Source organism: Ictidomys tridecemlineatus, chromosome 7 (assembly GCF_052094955.1).
Source record: "Ictidomys tridecemlineatus isolate mIctTri1 chromosome 7, mIctTri1.hap1, whole genome shotgun sequence".
In the NCBI taxonomy this organism is placed as follows: Eukaryota; Metazoa; Chordata; class Mammalia; order Rodentia; family Sciuridae; genus Ictidomys; species Ictidomys tridecemlineatus.
The window spans coordinates 124,628,804-124,645,467 of record NC_135483.1 but is presented as its reverse complement, the minus strand read 5'-3'; the positions used below and the strand labels follow the sequence as shown (position 1 = coordinate 124,645,467).

Below are 16,664 nucleotides of genomic sequence, written 5' to 3'. Positions count from 1 at the left end.
AATAAGATGAATGGAAATAATAGCTCATAGTGCTGAAAGAATAAATTAGTTACTATTTTGTAAAGTACTTAAGAAAGACTTTCTTGCCCAGTAAAAGACCTGGACTGCTTACGTGTCAGTCATTATGACTAGTAATCTTACTTTAAAAATGAGGTTACTGGGGCCGGACTGCAGCTTCCTGATACAGCACTTGCCTAACATATGTGAGTTATAGGGTTGATCTCCAACCTCACAAAAACAAGCAAATAAAAATTTTAAAATAAAGATGTAATAACTAAATTGCATAGACTACTTAATGGTCTTGGGTCAGACTGATCGTAGTTGGACATCAGAATCTTCAATTTCATTTGTGTGACAGCAGGTACCATATCACAGACTGAAAAATGGGTCTTAAACTGTGTTTTTCTGTGTCCTCCTAACTTTACCCTGTTTTTCTTCTTAGAATCAACGGGTAACTAATATGCTGAAAGGTTCTAATTAATTGCCAAGAACTTCACCTTTACGGATTCACCAAACCATCTGAGAGAACAGGACAAAGTACTTCTACCTACCCCCAACTCACTGTCCAAAAAATTGATCTCCCAGAAAAGGTAAAAGGAAATGACCCAAGAGACACTACAATCACATCTATCAATAGAAACCAGATATTCAGATTTAAAGCATGTCTCAATGTTATTTTTTTTTTCTTATTTTCTCATGTCAGAATTCCCTATCCTTCTATACCACACAATATTATGCTTTAACATAAAAATTATGCTACAGGTAAATTTTGTTCTCAATTTTCCACATTTTTTGTTATACATATCTTAAGCTATAAAGGAAAACTTGAAAATTTCCTCACCAGCCACCCCACTATCCCATTTATCTATATAAAACCAATTATGTGTGTATTGGTTTTCTGAACCGATGTTCATAGTTAAAAGATGCTTAAGTATGTAAATACAGAGAGAGAAAAAATTTTCCAACAACCATCAATTTAGAAATTTTTTTTGTGGGCCCCATCTGTATTCTCAGCTATTCTGTAAGAATAGCTGGCATCTTTAAAGTAACTATTTCTGATCAGCTACAAAATTAAAGTATTAGCCCAAATGATAAGAGACAGTGAAAACTGCAAGAGCAGCTGCCAACCTAACAGGGCAATATCTGTGCAATGTTAAAATAGCCATATTTCAGCTACCAATTCTTCTATGAATCTGCAAGCACATCAGGTAAACACAGTAATGGGTATAATTTAATAATGGAGAAGACTATAAAAATCACTGTCTCTATCTGGAAACCACTACAAAATGGTGTTTAAAATTAGGGTTAGGACTGGGGTTGTAGCTCAGTGGTTGAGCACTTGCCTCGTATGCATGAGCCACTGTGTTCAATCCGCAGCATCACATAAAATAAATAAATAAATAAATAAATAAAACAAAGATATTTTAAAAATTGTTTATTGATTTGAAAATGTGCAGCAAAACAAAAGTGAAATGGTGATAGAACCTTTTGAACAATCATCTGAAATATTGTGCATTTTTTACATCAGTGGAAAAAGTATGAGGTGATTTTTTTTAATTATAAAAAATAAAGCCTTGAACAAAAAAAACTTCCATGGAAACCCTATTTGGGAAAGAATGATTATAGAGTAATAAAATGCAAGATGCATGATTCTGATTTGAGTGGTAAATTCAGCTAGATACAGCATAAAGAACTAAACTTAAAGGAGTGCAGAAATATTAAGAAGGAAGTGAATACTATAATCTATAGCTAGAAGATATAAGAATTATAAATACTGATTGGAACTTTATCTAGAGAAATTATGATTCAGTTTATTCTCAATGAAAATGAAAGGCCTCCTTGGTAATTTTCCAAGATGTGATCAGCATAGCTATTGATCAATACCTACCCAGTAGCTAGAGAAATTCTCTATATTTAATTGGCAACCTCTATCAGGTCTTCAGGTCCCCTGTCATCTTGTGGGAGCTCTGTTTTTTTTTTTTTTTCTTCTCATTTGAATGAATCTTACTGAAGAAAAATGGAAAGAAGGAAGGAAGGTAGGAGGGAGGAAAGAAAGAGGAAGAGAGGAAGAAGAGAAAAATAAACAGAGAAAAGGAGGAAAGGAAGGAAGAAAGGGAGGAAGGAAGAGAGAAGAAAATAAAATGAAAGACCTACATTTAAAAATATAAACACAAAGACAAAGAGTGATCACTCACACATACACACACACACACACACACACACACACACACGGCTGCATTTTGAAGGTAAGGATTATGAAAGCTCAACAATTTAAATGATGCACTGGAGTTCATTTATAGCTCTATCAGGATTAGAATCCAATTCTTTCCTCTTGGCCCAAAGAGAGAGTACTGTAGGAAATAACTGATAATGTGTTCAATAATAAAAGATTCAAGTGCTCCTATTTCTTTATATAATATACCCCCATCTAGTCTCAACCAATCCCTCTGCCCAGGAGAAAACATGTTTAATGTTTTTAGTTTACAATAGAATCCTTAAATTCAGATTATCTTCATGGAACAGGGTGACTCAAAATAAAATCATAGAAATCTGTGCAAATCTGCAATGTTCATGTCCTCTGGAACATAAACAACATTTTTTAAAAAAAAATAAAAACATACTTTTACCAAACAAATGGGCCCCTTTTAGACATCTGAATTTTCTCACACCATACTACTAATTTCCCCATACTTTTCCTCCTAATAGGTATTAGTACTACTGGTTACTTTGTAAATTTAATAACCATATTTTACTGCTGTTTTTCAAATTAAACTACAGACACTCTATCTTGAGAACCATTTTGCAATATGCTGATATTCTAATCCCTATTCTTCCACTAATTTCTCCCCAATTCTCATAACCGACATGCAACCTCTACCACCTGTATGTTTACTGTGGCATTGCCAAGGTCAATAATGTTTTCATTTTGTTCTGCAGTCATAAGTATCTTCACATTTTACCTGAAGATTGACTTAAAAGTCAGTCAAGTCTTGAAATTTAGTAAATACCACTTCACAGCCAACTGACATTCTCTGATTATTTCCCTGTCTTACATTTTATTTTGTTTTTCTGTAATTTCTACCTGTTTCTTCCTTATATTACTTTTCATTTTCTTTCCAAATATTCATTAAACATTGAATATTCAAAGGGAGGGACAAAGGTGCCTCTCTTGGTCCCATATCCTACTACCAAGTAAAACCCTCGATTTTCTTAAACCAATCCTACATCATACTGAAACAACATACTGGACCTACTCCATAGCTATCTTACCAAGTGTTTCTCACTTAATTATACTTTGTATAATCTAATAAATAGATATAAATATATGTTTATATTTAAAATATATTTATATCTATTTATTAGATTATACATTTAAAATATATTTTAAATATAAACATATATTTATATCTATTTTAAATAAATATATATAATTATACAGCCTCATGTAACTATGTTGTAAGGTTGTATCTGAGGAAAATATTCTTTATTTATCTTTGTTCTCCCAATGCACTTGATATTTTGATGTGATATGGAATTTGAATTGCAAATCATCTTCCTTCAGATATTTGAGAATTATCCTTTTAATTCTTTCACACTTCCTCTGTATTTTTGTTTTCTTATTAGAACTCCAATCAGTAGGAGTTCTAATGAGAAACTGACTTCATGGAGACACACCATGTCTTTTATATTTTTTGTTTGTATTATTGAGAGAATTTCTGTATTTGAAATTCCAAATTTTATCTCACCTACTGATTTGAAAATATTTAATTTCCAGAAGTGTGTCTTATTAATTTATTGTTTCTTTTCCACATCATCCCCTTTATTATAAATGCAAACTTTCTTGAATCCCTCCAGAAATGCACTCTCTTTTTACCTTTTATGAACCCTTAATTATATGTCCCTTACATGGTCATTTTGTTGGTGCTAGTGCTCATTTTACCTTGGACTTTCATTATTTTTTGTTTTTATATTATAAATGTCTAAAAGTTTTTTTCTGAAATTATTTCTTAAATGACTGGTGATTCTTTATTGCTATTTCATATTTCAGAATACAGATAGAACAGAAAATTCTGGGTCCTCTATATTTGAATGGACATATTGATTAGAAGGTTTTGCTTTGAGATAAGGAAGAATCTAATCATGAGGCTTAAGGACACTAAGTGTCATAATAAGGGGGGTTTTATTCTATGGTTCTAAAACCAATCCCTCTTTTCCCCATCATCCCTGGACAGTACATATAATGTCATTAGGGGCATTTCAGTGGCACACAGAGAAAAATTTGCAGTTTACTTCAGGAAACAGCATTGGTGAATAAAAGACTGTGTCAATTCCATGTAAACATGTTTGATTATTTTGTTTCAGCCTTAATACCTCATTTCTTCCCTCCATTTTTCTTGGCATTACTGAGCCTCAAATCCTTGGGGAATTGTTAATGGCAGTATACTCCTTTCTCAAATGCAGGCCCCTCTCCAGACCCTAGGTAGTCTCCAGTGCCCTACTTTACTATATCCAATAAAAACAAGTTTCACATATTTTTAATACTTCAATTATGAGTTTCCAGGAAGTAAAGGTATTTCTCAAAAGTAAAAGGTATTCCTCTTTAAATAGATACTCCCCAAGCTAAAGTAACTATCCTTAAAACATCTAAAATGAAACAAACCCAAGAACAAACAAAATCATTACGCTATTGTAAATCACCGTGACCACAATGGCAATAACGTTCAGAATGATTCCAACAAGGCTCTCTGTTGAAATAACTGCAAATTGCCCATCTGCACCAATCTTAAGGCACATGGGGTAAAACTAGTTATCACTGATTTCACATTTCTGAGACATCTTTGTCTTTTTTCTGGAGAATGAAATTAACATTCTCTAAAAAAAAAAAAGATTCATTGAATTTCCAAATTATTTAATGAGATAGCTGCAAATATCTTACATTTGTAGAGGTTATTTTTCTTTACAAAAGGAATGGAAATGATGCATACATGTTATTCTACTTGAATTAGGATTTTATATAGATAATAAGAATTTGTGCATTGTGGAAGCAAAATGGGCCTATTGTGGTCTGCAACAGCAAATGAAGTGTCTCATAACTAGCAATTCAATGTGTTAATTCAGCTGCACCATCCAATTACCTACAATTCATCTCAACTTAGTGCACAACAATAAAAGTCTTTTAAAAAGCTATGATAAAAATGGTTGTTCTAGGTTACCAAATAGGGAAAATATTATCTTTCTCCTTAAGTCTGGGAGTGGGAGCCACTGAACATAAATTATTAAACTTTTTCATCACAATCTATCAATTTCATAATGAATTCCTGACATGAATTCAATAATCTAGAGTTAGTAATGAAATATATACTGGTTATTTTACAAGGAAAATCTGACCAAGGAATGAGAGAACTGTGTATCAACTGAAATTGGCATCCCCTCAAAAAGCACAGCATTCCTTTAGAGCCACAGGCCTGCCAAATGCCAACTGACCACAGGGCCCAGGCACACAGTTCTAAAAGTAGACAAAGGTAATGAGATGTGAATTTAGCATCCCAGCCTCCTGCTAAATGACCCAGATGCAAGAGCAATAGAGCCTGTCTTACCTATGCAGAGACTAAATGGTGAAATGAACAGAAGTTCTTTCTTATTTACTCACTTTACCACAATCAGAGCACCAGTAGATTATTCTGTTATGCTACGTGAGAATGTGTTAAACCACAGAAGACAGACACTTCACATAAAGAGCATCATGAAGAAGGAAGAATGAACAAAGGAATAGATATGGGGAGAAGAAAAATAATATTGAGAAATGATAAACAGGATTCACCCAAGAAGAAAACACAGACACATCCTTAAAATCTACAGGCTATGGATAATATATGAATCATGGTAAGTGACAGGCTAGTTTCTACTGTTTCTCAGGATAAGTGACCAATGGTCTCCTTTGAGAATAAACTATAAGGAGTCAAAAGAAACATGAGCCTGAGGATTCAGAAAAAGATGTAGACTTGCTATGAAAAAAAAAAGAGAAGAGATCATACTGAGTCTGGAAATTAGGATAGCCAATAATATCATAAATCCTCTTTTGTAATTTGAAAATTTCAGAGAATTTGGAAATTACATAATTTCTAAGTGTAGAATTTTATTTAAAAACCAGATTTGTGGAGTGACTCACTATTGGGAGTATGGAATTCAAATAATTTACATATTCTAATAAGATATCAGTATAATATAAAATTGGTCTTAGAGAAGACTAAAGAAAAGAACTATGAAAAGACTTAGTGAACTATACAAAAATACCAAATAGCAGAAGGTCTCTCAAAGTCAACCAAATGTCAAGAGTAAGGACAAAATACACGACATCAAATTTTAACACACTGATTATGTACATACTTGAGAAAAATCCAGAAACTTTAGTAGGATTTTACAAATCATTTCATAAATATAAATATTTTCCAATGTAATATAAGATATTGTCAGGAATATTTCAAGGAAACAAGCTATTTCTTGTTTTCTTCACTTATAGACAAATATCTTAGTATGGATCTTCTTTACAAAGGTTGGGGTGCACTTATTTCAGGAAGGACAGAATAAGAAGTACACGTGACACTTCTTTTGATTTCTTCTTGCTTCATTCTTTGTCCTGGGGCATAGACTGGTACCATCATGGTGAGAATGGTGTATGATTAACTACTGCAAAGGAACAAATCATCTTCAATCCTCCAATTATCCGCAGATATTGATGTGGTAAACTAAGGCTGAAGCAAGTACTAGCATCTTCCCTAAGTCTAAATCATATTACCCAGACTGACAGCTAGACAGACAACGGAAGAAGCTGTTAGTACTGTGTGTCATTACATCAAGGTTATGAAAACCATGTTGGTCTGTGGTGTGTGGGAGGGACAAGTAGAATGCCATAGTGTTTCAGAATAAAAAGAGTGCCTGAGTACAGTGTACAGAATAAAATTTTCTGTGATGGAATTTTCAGCAGTTGTCTAAAGTTGTTAAATTAGAAATATAAGTGTAATGAGGAAAACGTATAGAGAGCTAAATTTATTCTGTTGAAAGAATTATTCTTTATTTTGAGATTCAGTTCTTCCATCAGAATTGGTGTTAAAATGTCCACTTTTATAAAATTATGGTAATGTAGGAGACTTTTAAAATTATTCTTACTGTGGAAAAGAAAATGTTCACATGGAGGTTGGCACTTCATTTTTAAAAAATTTTATTAGTGAAAATGTCAGATTGAAAACTGTTAAAATGCTGGGTTCGGACAGAAAGAACTGGTGTCAGCCTTGGCCCTAACACATATAAGCTATGTGATTCTGAGCAGGTATGTCCTTATTCATACAAGGGGATAATAATTATCCATATTATATACAAATGTAAATCTGTCTGATATTTACTAATCACAGTATAAGTACAAAGCAATCAATTTTACTCATTTATCAATTTATAATTCACCATTTTATCTCCCTCATAAATAAGTTAGAAAGACATAGCTTCTTGTGTATTTTGTTTCATTTTTTCTTTCTTTAAAGTAATGGTTGTGTTGCATTGAGGTCTTAATAGTCATATAAATCTCACCATATCTGAAACTAATTATGTAATAAAAACCTCAAGAGTAAATTAAGTCAGTTATTATGCTTCTGATCTACAAGAAGCTACATAATCCTCCTCATATGTCAAAATCCATTTTATTAACAAAAAGAGAGATGCTCTGCTTATAAAATCAAGCAATTAATATAAGGCAAGAGGCTAAGCTGACATTTACAACTATCTCTGTGGTGTAGTTTGGGCAATTTTTTGATTGAGCAGGCTGTGCTTTAAATTCTCTGTTTACAGTGGATACCCGCCACATGTATCATGCACACCAAAGTGCCAACAAACAGTTTAATCACACTCTCCCTGTAATGTTCTGCAAGAGCTTAAATAAGATTTAAGCAACAATTCAATGTAATGTAGTGCATGAAACAGAATCCCAATTAATCCCCCATCAAGTTAAAACCCTTCTATGATACACCTTGGACAGCTCCCATCTATGTTAACAATAAGCACTTCTTTAATAAAAAATATAGAAGAAATCTGAGCAATTAATATGGCCAGTATGTCAAATTAAATCACATACCACATAAAGTAACCACAAATAGGATCACCTCCATGAAGATCACTACTCTTCCTATATCACTCTCAAGCTCTAGGAATGATTAACCATTAACATGGCACTACTTCAAACAAGTGATGTTTTGAATCTTGTAAATGAATTGTGAAGGGTAGGAGGTTTTAATAGGGTAGACATTAAGAAAGAACCTGATAGTTTGGGAAGACTATAATCATATGGATATTTTTGCAAACTTGGGCTCTTGGGGGAAAATAATTTATCCCTACATTAATTTATAATTTGAATTTTAAACCCCACCAACTTCTCAATAAATTTTAAAAGATAAAAATCATCTACTTAAATAAATACGTCCCAAGATGTACTAAGAAATTAAACCCAGAAAACTCAGCCAAAATGAATTTAGGGACACAGTCAGAATCATGCACCTGCAATCATTTTTTAGTAATCAAAGTAAGACCAATTAAATATATTATTATAAATATACTGCACTGAAAACAGACATAGGCCTAAAGATGAATCAAAAAGAAACAAATATATAAAGTCCATAGTTTATACTGCTGCTCTCAAAGATAAGTAATTATAATGCTCCAAATAGATGGCCAACTATGACTGAATTAATGTGCATTCATTTTCATAAATGTCCTTGAATTCTCTAAGTATGAAATTTCACACTGAAGGTCAGATTCTTCAAAAACATGTATGCTAGTTACTGAGTGGCAAAAGTTCTTAATTAAACAACATATCTTAAGGTAGAAATTGTAAATAGAAATCTAATCTGTTGAAATGAAAAAGGGAAAAAAAAAACATGGTTTATTAAAGCAGGCAGTGCCAGATCTTTAAACGTAGTTTGTGGTTTCAAACATATGCCTGGTGGTGGGGGTAGGGGATTGTCTAGATGCATCGTTTGGGGAATGTGGTAGCCTTAAGAAAAATCATCAAAGACAATTCTTGAGTCAACATGAGTACATATATTTAGGTCTTGATTTGGTGTTTCACATGTGTTAATCTGATTATAAAAGTAGAAGGATAAGTGTAAAACCAATGCCTGGTTAAAATCCTCAGATAAGTACACACATGGTCATTAAGACATCAAAGTAGTGATCCTGTTAGAACCCATTTCATATATCTACATGGTTCTGATGGGAGGGACCTGAACCCAAAAAGGTGATGTATTAAAAGTTATAGTTAACAATGTGTTGTTTAGTTCAAGGGTTGTCACTTGAGAATATGATAGCTAATCAGGCAAATTAATTTAAAGGACACAACTACTAAAATTGTCTACTTTCATAAAGTGCAAAGAATACTTATGAAAAACATGTAGCTTTGCAGTCATTCTACATGGTGGGTGTTAATTCTGCTCAAGTTTTACTCTGAGTTGTTTTGTTCTATTCATTTTCCAATTAACAAGAACAAAAATATCCTTTTTATTTATTTTTTTACTTTTTCTCTTTTATTCTTCCTAAAACACCAAAGGTTTTGTAAGCCCACAATCTTTACTACATGTTACAACTATCACTGTTAATAATCAAGTCTGCATGATAGAAATTTATTTCATTTTGATATAACTGTTTAACTTAAAATGGATGCACATTAATTAAAAAGTTAAATATGTATGTTAAATCAGTAAGAAATTAGAAGTCATCTCACCCAATATCAGAATTCCTAGTTTGATTCTCCTTGCTATTTTTAAATACAAAAAAAAATGGGAAGGAGAGAATACTAAATAATTTGCAAGTAATCCTTTTAAAGGCAAATTGCCTTGAATGTCCTCCTGCACAATACTCATGGTAAGTCCCCAACTGTTTTAAGAGGTAACTAACATATCAACAAAAAAGAAATACAGCAGCCCATGGATCACTACTAAAACCTCGAATGAGGAGGCACTGTGTTTCCAGGAACTTCGGCAAATTCCTATATGCATTAGGTATCACACCACTGATAAGTATTTCAAGTAGTAAAGGAATCTACAAATTATTTAAGGTGATTCAGCTTACAAGTCAATTTATAATCCTCAAAATTTTAAACTGATACATCTATTCTTTTCATTAAAAAAGAGAACTTTTCACTTGTTAAAAGTCAAACAAAAAATATTCACCCCAGTATGATGTTATATCCCAATTTACTTTCAGGCATGAAGGCTGAGAGATGCTACATATAAGAGTCTCTAAATTCATTTCTTAAAAAAACAAAAAATACCAGTCAAGTTAAAGAGTTGCAAAGAGGAGAAAATTCAAGCAATGAGATGAGTTGGAAAGAAGCATAACTTCTATTTCAACCTATCTTTTACTCGTCTTCAATTCCTATTCATAGAAGCCTAAATGAAACAGAAAAAAAATGGAGGGGAGGTAGAATTCAACTTCAAGTGCATAGGCTCATTAGCATAACTGGGTGACTTGGAAGTCTATAATCAGCTGCATGCTAATCAATCAACCAACAAGTTTTCATTAAACACACACTGGCTTTCCTACATTACCCTAGGGTCTGCATATCAGAGGCAGCATCTGGTTCTTTTTACTCTAGACTTTCTGATCCAGAATTAATCTACACCAGCAATATCCTACAATTCCTTTGAAAAAAGCTTTCTTTTCCTCTCTCCAAACCTGATCTGAAACACAGTGCCCTTATTTAAGCAAGTAGCTTAAGCGCTGGAATGGGATGAACATCATAGAAATGGTGAATTAAAAGCATTTATTTGAACAAGCAGGAACAGCCAGGGAAATTCTCAATGGAGTTGAAAGTGGGCAGGGGCATAAGAAAGAGATGTGAAATCCTGGTTTATGGCAAATGACACAGAGGAATGCATGTTTTATGTTCAAAGTCTGCCTTAGGCTATGAAAATTCTCCACATCTATCTACCTATGAAGTCAAACAAACAGGGTTCCCATATTAAGGTTCTACTTCTGCAGGAGAGGAGGCATTTGCAGCGATCAGGGGAAAGGAAAGATTAATAATGCAATGCAAAAGTTGGTCAGGAAAAAGAGAGGACATGAGTAACAGAAGAAAAAAGATCCCTGGAAGGTGAGAAGTCCAAAGTAAATCATCAATAGGTCTACCTTACTTTTCAGTATTCTCAGCCAGCAGGTTTCTTTAACACTAGAGGGCATGAAAGCAAACAAGCCAAGGAAAGGGAAGACTTGGGGCTGGTGGAGAGGGAGGAGACCTAAGCAAAGGCATATTTCACATAAAGCTGGAATTTTTGGAAACCGCAAAGAGACCTGAAATTTCAAGGCATTAGGGTCAGCAAGTATCTTCAGCAAGGCAAATAAAATTTCTGGTAAGCCTGACGATGATCTCTCTCAGGTTCATTGCTCTCCTAAAAACTCAATGAGTGGAAGGCAATTTAATTAGGCATGCCTGCTTGGTCCCCAAAGCTCCGCTCAGTTGCTAGTAACCCCTTTGCTTCAGGAAGGGTCTTACCCTTTGAAATTAGTTTTCCCTGAACCCCAAATGTTCTATGTCTGCCCACACTAACTCTTCTCCTAGCTGCCTCTAAAGCTGGAGATGTAGACTCTCCCCCTGGAAATTCAACTCACCTTAGTCAAAAAAAAAAAAAAAAAAAAGTGAGGGGTACAGCACGAGGGGCTTATACAGTTTTCTAGTCCGAACCAGCAACATCAGTGCACTTGGGTTCCCAGCAGCACAGGGCCCTCCAAGCCTGGGTAGGGAAGCTAGTCCGACGCCCTCCACTCTTCCCCTTGAGCTTCTCATTCAGCTCTGACAGCTTTGACAAGGGCAAACTGCCTCCAACCTGTGTCCTCCCGGGCCCAGAGCAGAGGTCTCACCACCTGGAAGTGCCCAGGATGAGTGCTCCCCTGGCCAAACGCTTCAGGATTTGAGGGCAAGGGGACAACAGAGTAGTAAGACAGAGCTGGGCAGCGAGAAGCAGAAATAGAGGGAAAAAAAATGCTGCAAGACAGAGAGACATGCAAAGAGAATTACAGAAACACAAAGCTATCCCAAGAACGACAAGGGGAAACAGAACGAAAGAAAAACAGATACAGGTCTTAGTGCAGAAGGTATCAAAAACCAGAGTCAGACAGACAGAAACTGAGAGACACACACACACGGAAAGAATGAGAGGTGTCTGAGCACTGAAAGAGGTAAAGAGAGGCAGAAAATGAGGCAGGCTAATGTCCAGAGAGATACTCAGGAACCAGAGTGTGCCGGGTGTCAGATGGAGAAACAATGTAGGCACCTCAAACCCGAGCTTCCCGCAGCTGGTGGGAGAAAGTTGTCCGAACCAGGAGACCGATCTGTCCCCGCTGCTGAGAGCCGCCAAGGAGCAGATGGGGACCCCAACCACCTCAGCTCGGCGGTGTAGCGGGAAAAAGCCCAGCGAAGGGAGGGCAGAGACAGAAAGTTCCGCGCCTCTGGATTCTCCCGCCGCACCTGCAGCCTGGAGCAAGCCTACTCCTAGATCCCAGGAGACCGCCTCGCCAGGTCCGCCCGCGCCCCTTCCCCTGCCCTGGGTTCTGCTCCGTACCCTCCTGGCACTCGCTGGGGGACTTTGAGGCACCCAGCTCCGGCACTCCGGCAGACGGAGGGGGCTCGTCCCAGACTGTCACGAAGAGAGGGAGCGAAAGAGAGAGACCTGCTATCGTGGCCAAGGATCCCACGAAGAGAGAAGGGCGGTCCACGCACTGGATTCAGCCTCCGATCAAGCCGGGCAGGCGCCGACCAGCTGCACCGAGTACACTGCTCACCAAGCCGGCGCTCACCTGGATACCGCGCTGGCCCTAGAGTGCCGCTCGGTGCGCAGCCCCAGCTCCCGCCCGCGCTCTTTTCACACTTCCTCTCAAACCGTGCAAGCCGGCTCCGGCCTCGGCCAGCCCCAGAGAGGAGCCCTCATAGCGCAACCGCGGGCGGTAGGACTCCGCGAGCGCGCCCAGAGCGGGCGCCAAGGCCGAGGAGGGACGAAGACCCAGTGAGGACTCCTAGCACATTGTCACCTCAGCAGAGCCACCGCCGCCGCCGCCGCCTGGTCACTTCGCCCCGGCCCCCGCCCCCCTCCCACCCCAGCCCGCCGCCTCCCAGCCCCTCCTCCTCGCGCGGTCCCTCCCCCTCTCGTAGCCCCAGCCCAGAGGCCTCTCACTGGGCTAGTATCATTTACGTAACCAGCACCCCCAGCCCTCCTCCCTCCTGGCTCCTGCTCCTCCCCGAGCTGAGGCAGTGCGCACCAAGCGCGCTCCAGCTGCTCCTGGGGCTGCCGCTCCTGCGATGTGCACAAGTCCCGCGATACTTGGCAGGCACAGCCCTCAAGAGCGACTGTGGGGTCAGCTTGTCGTGCTAGAGAGAGCCTGGCGACCCCCGGCCACTCTGGGGCCAAAGGGTGCAAAATCCAGCTTGCACACACTGCCTTCGCCCAATGCGCCAGCGAGCCTCTTAGTGGGGAGCTAGGGGAAGTTCCAGCAACCCCACCCTTGCCATGGGCTCTGCAGTAGAGTGATGCTAGGAGAAACTTAAGGTTTGGGCTCTCATGTACAAACTGAAAAGACGAAAAGACTTGACCTCTTGTCCATCATGGATCATGCACTCTGACAGGATTCACCTGGATTTTTTTTTTTTTTTTCCTGTTTGGCATCGTTAGCTGCTACTGCCACCGAATGTTCTATAAGAGCACTGGAAACGCAGAGCACTTCGGTGTACTCTTAAATATTTTAGGTTGAGGTAAAGAAAAAAGTGGGGCTTTGAATTCCTTTCTCAGTGAGGAAGGTGCGATAGTTAACACAGATTGGTATACACATCTAAGTACCTGAACGCTTGCATATTTTAATGTGTAGCATAGCAGCAAATTCAGCGTACTAAATGCTATTAAATTAAATGTAAGGAAGGATTGTCATACATCATAACACCAGGAATTTTGGAAATTTCTATTTATTTAGCTTATGAATTCCATTTCTGCTATGAGATCACTTAGCTCTGTAAGGCATGTTGAGAAAAGCTATGGACCAGCAGGTTTAAGATTCAGGTACTGTTAGTATTTGGAAGACTTAAGACTAATGCCCAATGCCATTAGGAGGAACTCTTTTAGGAAATTGGGATTGGTTTGTTCAAATCTCTGCTTTCTCATTTATTCACTGTTGGCTCTTGGTTAGTTTTGGCCCGTGACTTTTTTCAGTCTGTTTCCTTATTTGTAAGGAGTGACAAAGAACCTTTCTTCTTTTCACAGTGTCTTGTCAGGTGACTTATGGTTTATTTTGCAGAGTTGGAAGGGGATATAACAGCTACTTCAAAAGTATTAAGAACTATTTTATACAAACTTGATACTATCTCCAAGGAGTATGTTCATGATCATCTTGATTATATTAAGTAAAGGCAATGTCTAGAAATGTTGGCTTTATATCTTTTTGTGAATCAATTATTAATTTAAATTGGTATACTAACTACATTTAATGTCTCTTCCCACATCGTCTCTCCTGTCTCTCCTATACCACCATGGATTATGGAACATCAGCAGGACATCTATGGGGTCACACCTATTTGGAATACAGAGGCATCTTTAGTCCCAGAGTTCCAAATTATCCTGGGCAGCAAAATGAAACCCTGACTCTAAAGCAAAACAAATATTAATATTTATGAAACATGTACCAGAGGTGCTGTCTTAGCCAACTTTTTCACCACTGTGACTAAAGGACCAGTCCAGAACAACTGTAGAAGAGAAAAGTTTTCTTTAAGGGCTCACAGTTTCAGAGGCCTCAGTCCATAAATGGCTGGCTCCATTTCTCAGAGCTCAAGGTTAGGCAGGATATCATGGTGGAAGATTGAGGCAGGGGGAAGCAGCTCACTTGCTGATCAGGAAGCAGAGAGAGAGTGACTCCACTCTTCAAATACAAAATATATACCCCATAGCCACACCCTCAATGAACCAATTCCTCCAGCCACACCCCACCTGTCTCCAGTTACCTCTCAATTAATCCCTTCAGGGATTAATTCACTAATTAAGTTAAGGCTATAGCTTAATCATTTATTCTCCAAACCTTGCATTGTCTCACACATGTGCTTTTGGGGGACATCTTAAGTCCACACCATAACAGGTGCTTTAATGCATGTGTGAGGGCATAGAATCTCACTCATAACACCACAAATCTTGAGAATTTCAATTTATTTAGCTTATGACTTCCAGTTCTGCTGTAAAATCACTTACCTCTATATGGCATGTTAAGAAAAGCTATGGGCCAGCAAGTAAAAGTTTGGAGTTCTAATTCTGGCACATCCATTTATCAGTCATATGTCTTCAGAAGTCATATGAGCCCCATCCTTACGTTCTTCATCTCAATAAAATGGAGCTATCCCATTTTCAATCTTTTTAGTGATATTTAACTTCAGCCGCATAAGTTATATGTGTAACTGGGTATTTATATAGCACCAAAGTGTCTCCTGTAAATTATTAGATTTTGCTGAATAACACACCATCTCAAAACACATTAGTCTAAATCAGTAAACATCTACAATGTCTGAAATTCTGCAGGTTGTCAAATAAGTTTTCTGTCCCGGCTGGCTCAGTTTGGGTCATCTATGTCTTGACAGGCACTTGTGACCCTTTTTGTAATCTACTGTGATCTACCATGGAGTCTAAATTACAGGAGAATAACAAATTACTTGCAGTGAGTAAATCTTGTAAACATCACTTTAAGTCATTAAAGTGAAAATCACCAATAATGAGACCGACATTAATGATTGAAATACTGAAAAGTAGGCCATATTACTTAGTGTTCCAGAACCCCCAAAATGTGTAGTAGAATATAATTCTGAGGAAGTAAAGAGAAACCCAAATTAAGGGGAATTCTACAACATATCTTGTCTGTACTTTTAAAAATGTCACTGTGATAAAAATCAAGGAAAAGCCGAGGAGCTATTCTAGACTGGAGGTGATTAAAAATATGAGAAGGACTACTAACTACAATGTGTAATACAGAAATAGATACTGAACTTGGGGGAAAATAGCTATAAAGGACACTATTAGTACAATTTGCAAATATTATTCTATATTTTAATGATTTATATTTAATTTGTTATAAACTATAAATAGTTTTATATCAGCATTAAATGCCCTAATGTTGATAAATTTACTATACTATCTATGAGAAAATGCTTGATCTTAAGGAATGTATAAGGAAACATTTGGAGTAAAAACATACAGTGGTTACAATATATTCGTAGATGGTTCAGAAATATCTACAGAGAAGATGACAAAGCAAATGTGAGGACATTTAACTTTAGGTACATTTGGTTGAAGAATGTGAAATTTTTGTCATAATTTTGCAATGTTTCCTTAAGTTTGAAGTTACTTTTTTTAAAAATGGAAGGGGCAGTCTTTGCTTATCTCACAAGAAGATTAATATCATAATTTATGAGCACTCAAAATAATAAGTCACATTGTACTTGTTGAAATAGACAACTAGGAATATGTATGTATATATGTACATATTTTGTACTAGCAGCTGAACCCAAGGATACATAATCACTAAGTCACATCCCCCATCCTTTCTTTATTTTTGAGATATGGCCCCATTAAGGTTCTTGGGGTCTTGGTAAGTTGCTGAGGCTG

At 37.1% G+C, this 16,664-nt stretch overlaps 1 protein-coding gene across 6 annotated transcripts in view; it reads right to left on the bottom strand.

Annotated features, from left to right (window-relative positions):
• Nucleotides 1–13,466, bottom strand: part of Galnt13 (polypeptide N-acetylgalactosaminyltransferase 13) — a 514,272-nt gene extending 500,806 nt beyond the window's left edge. For 5 of the 6 annotated variants that reach the window (XM_005315793.4, XM_021733280.3, XM_021733370.3 and 2 more), the window contains exon 1: nt 12,708–13,112. The gene's annotated coding sequence lies outside the window, so the exon portion shown is untranslated. Of the gene's footprint in view, nt 1–12,707; nt 13,113–13,293 lie in introns of those variants that run through there. The other variant, XM_040294317.2, reaches the window with a different exon arrangement.
• Between the last annotated feature and the right edge of the window lie 3,198 nt (nt 13,467–16,664).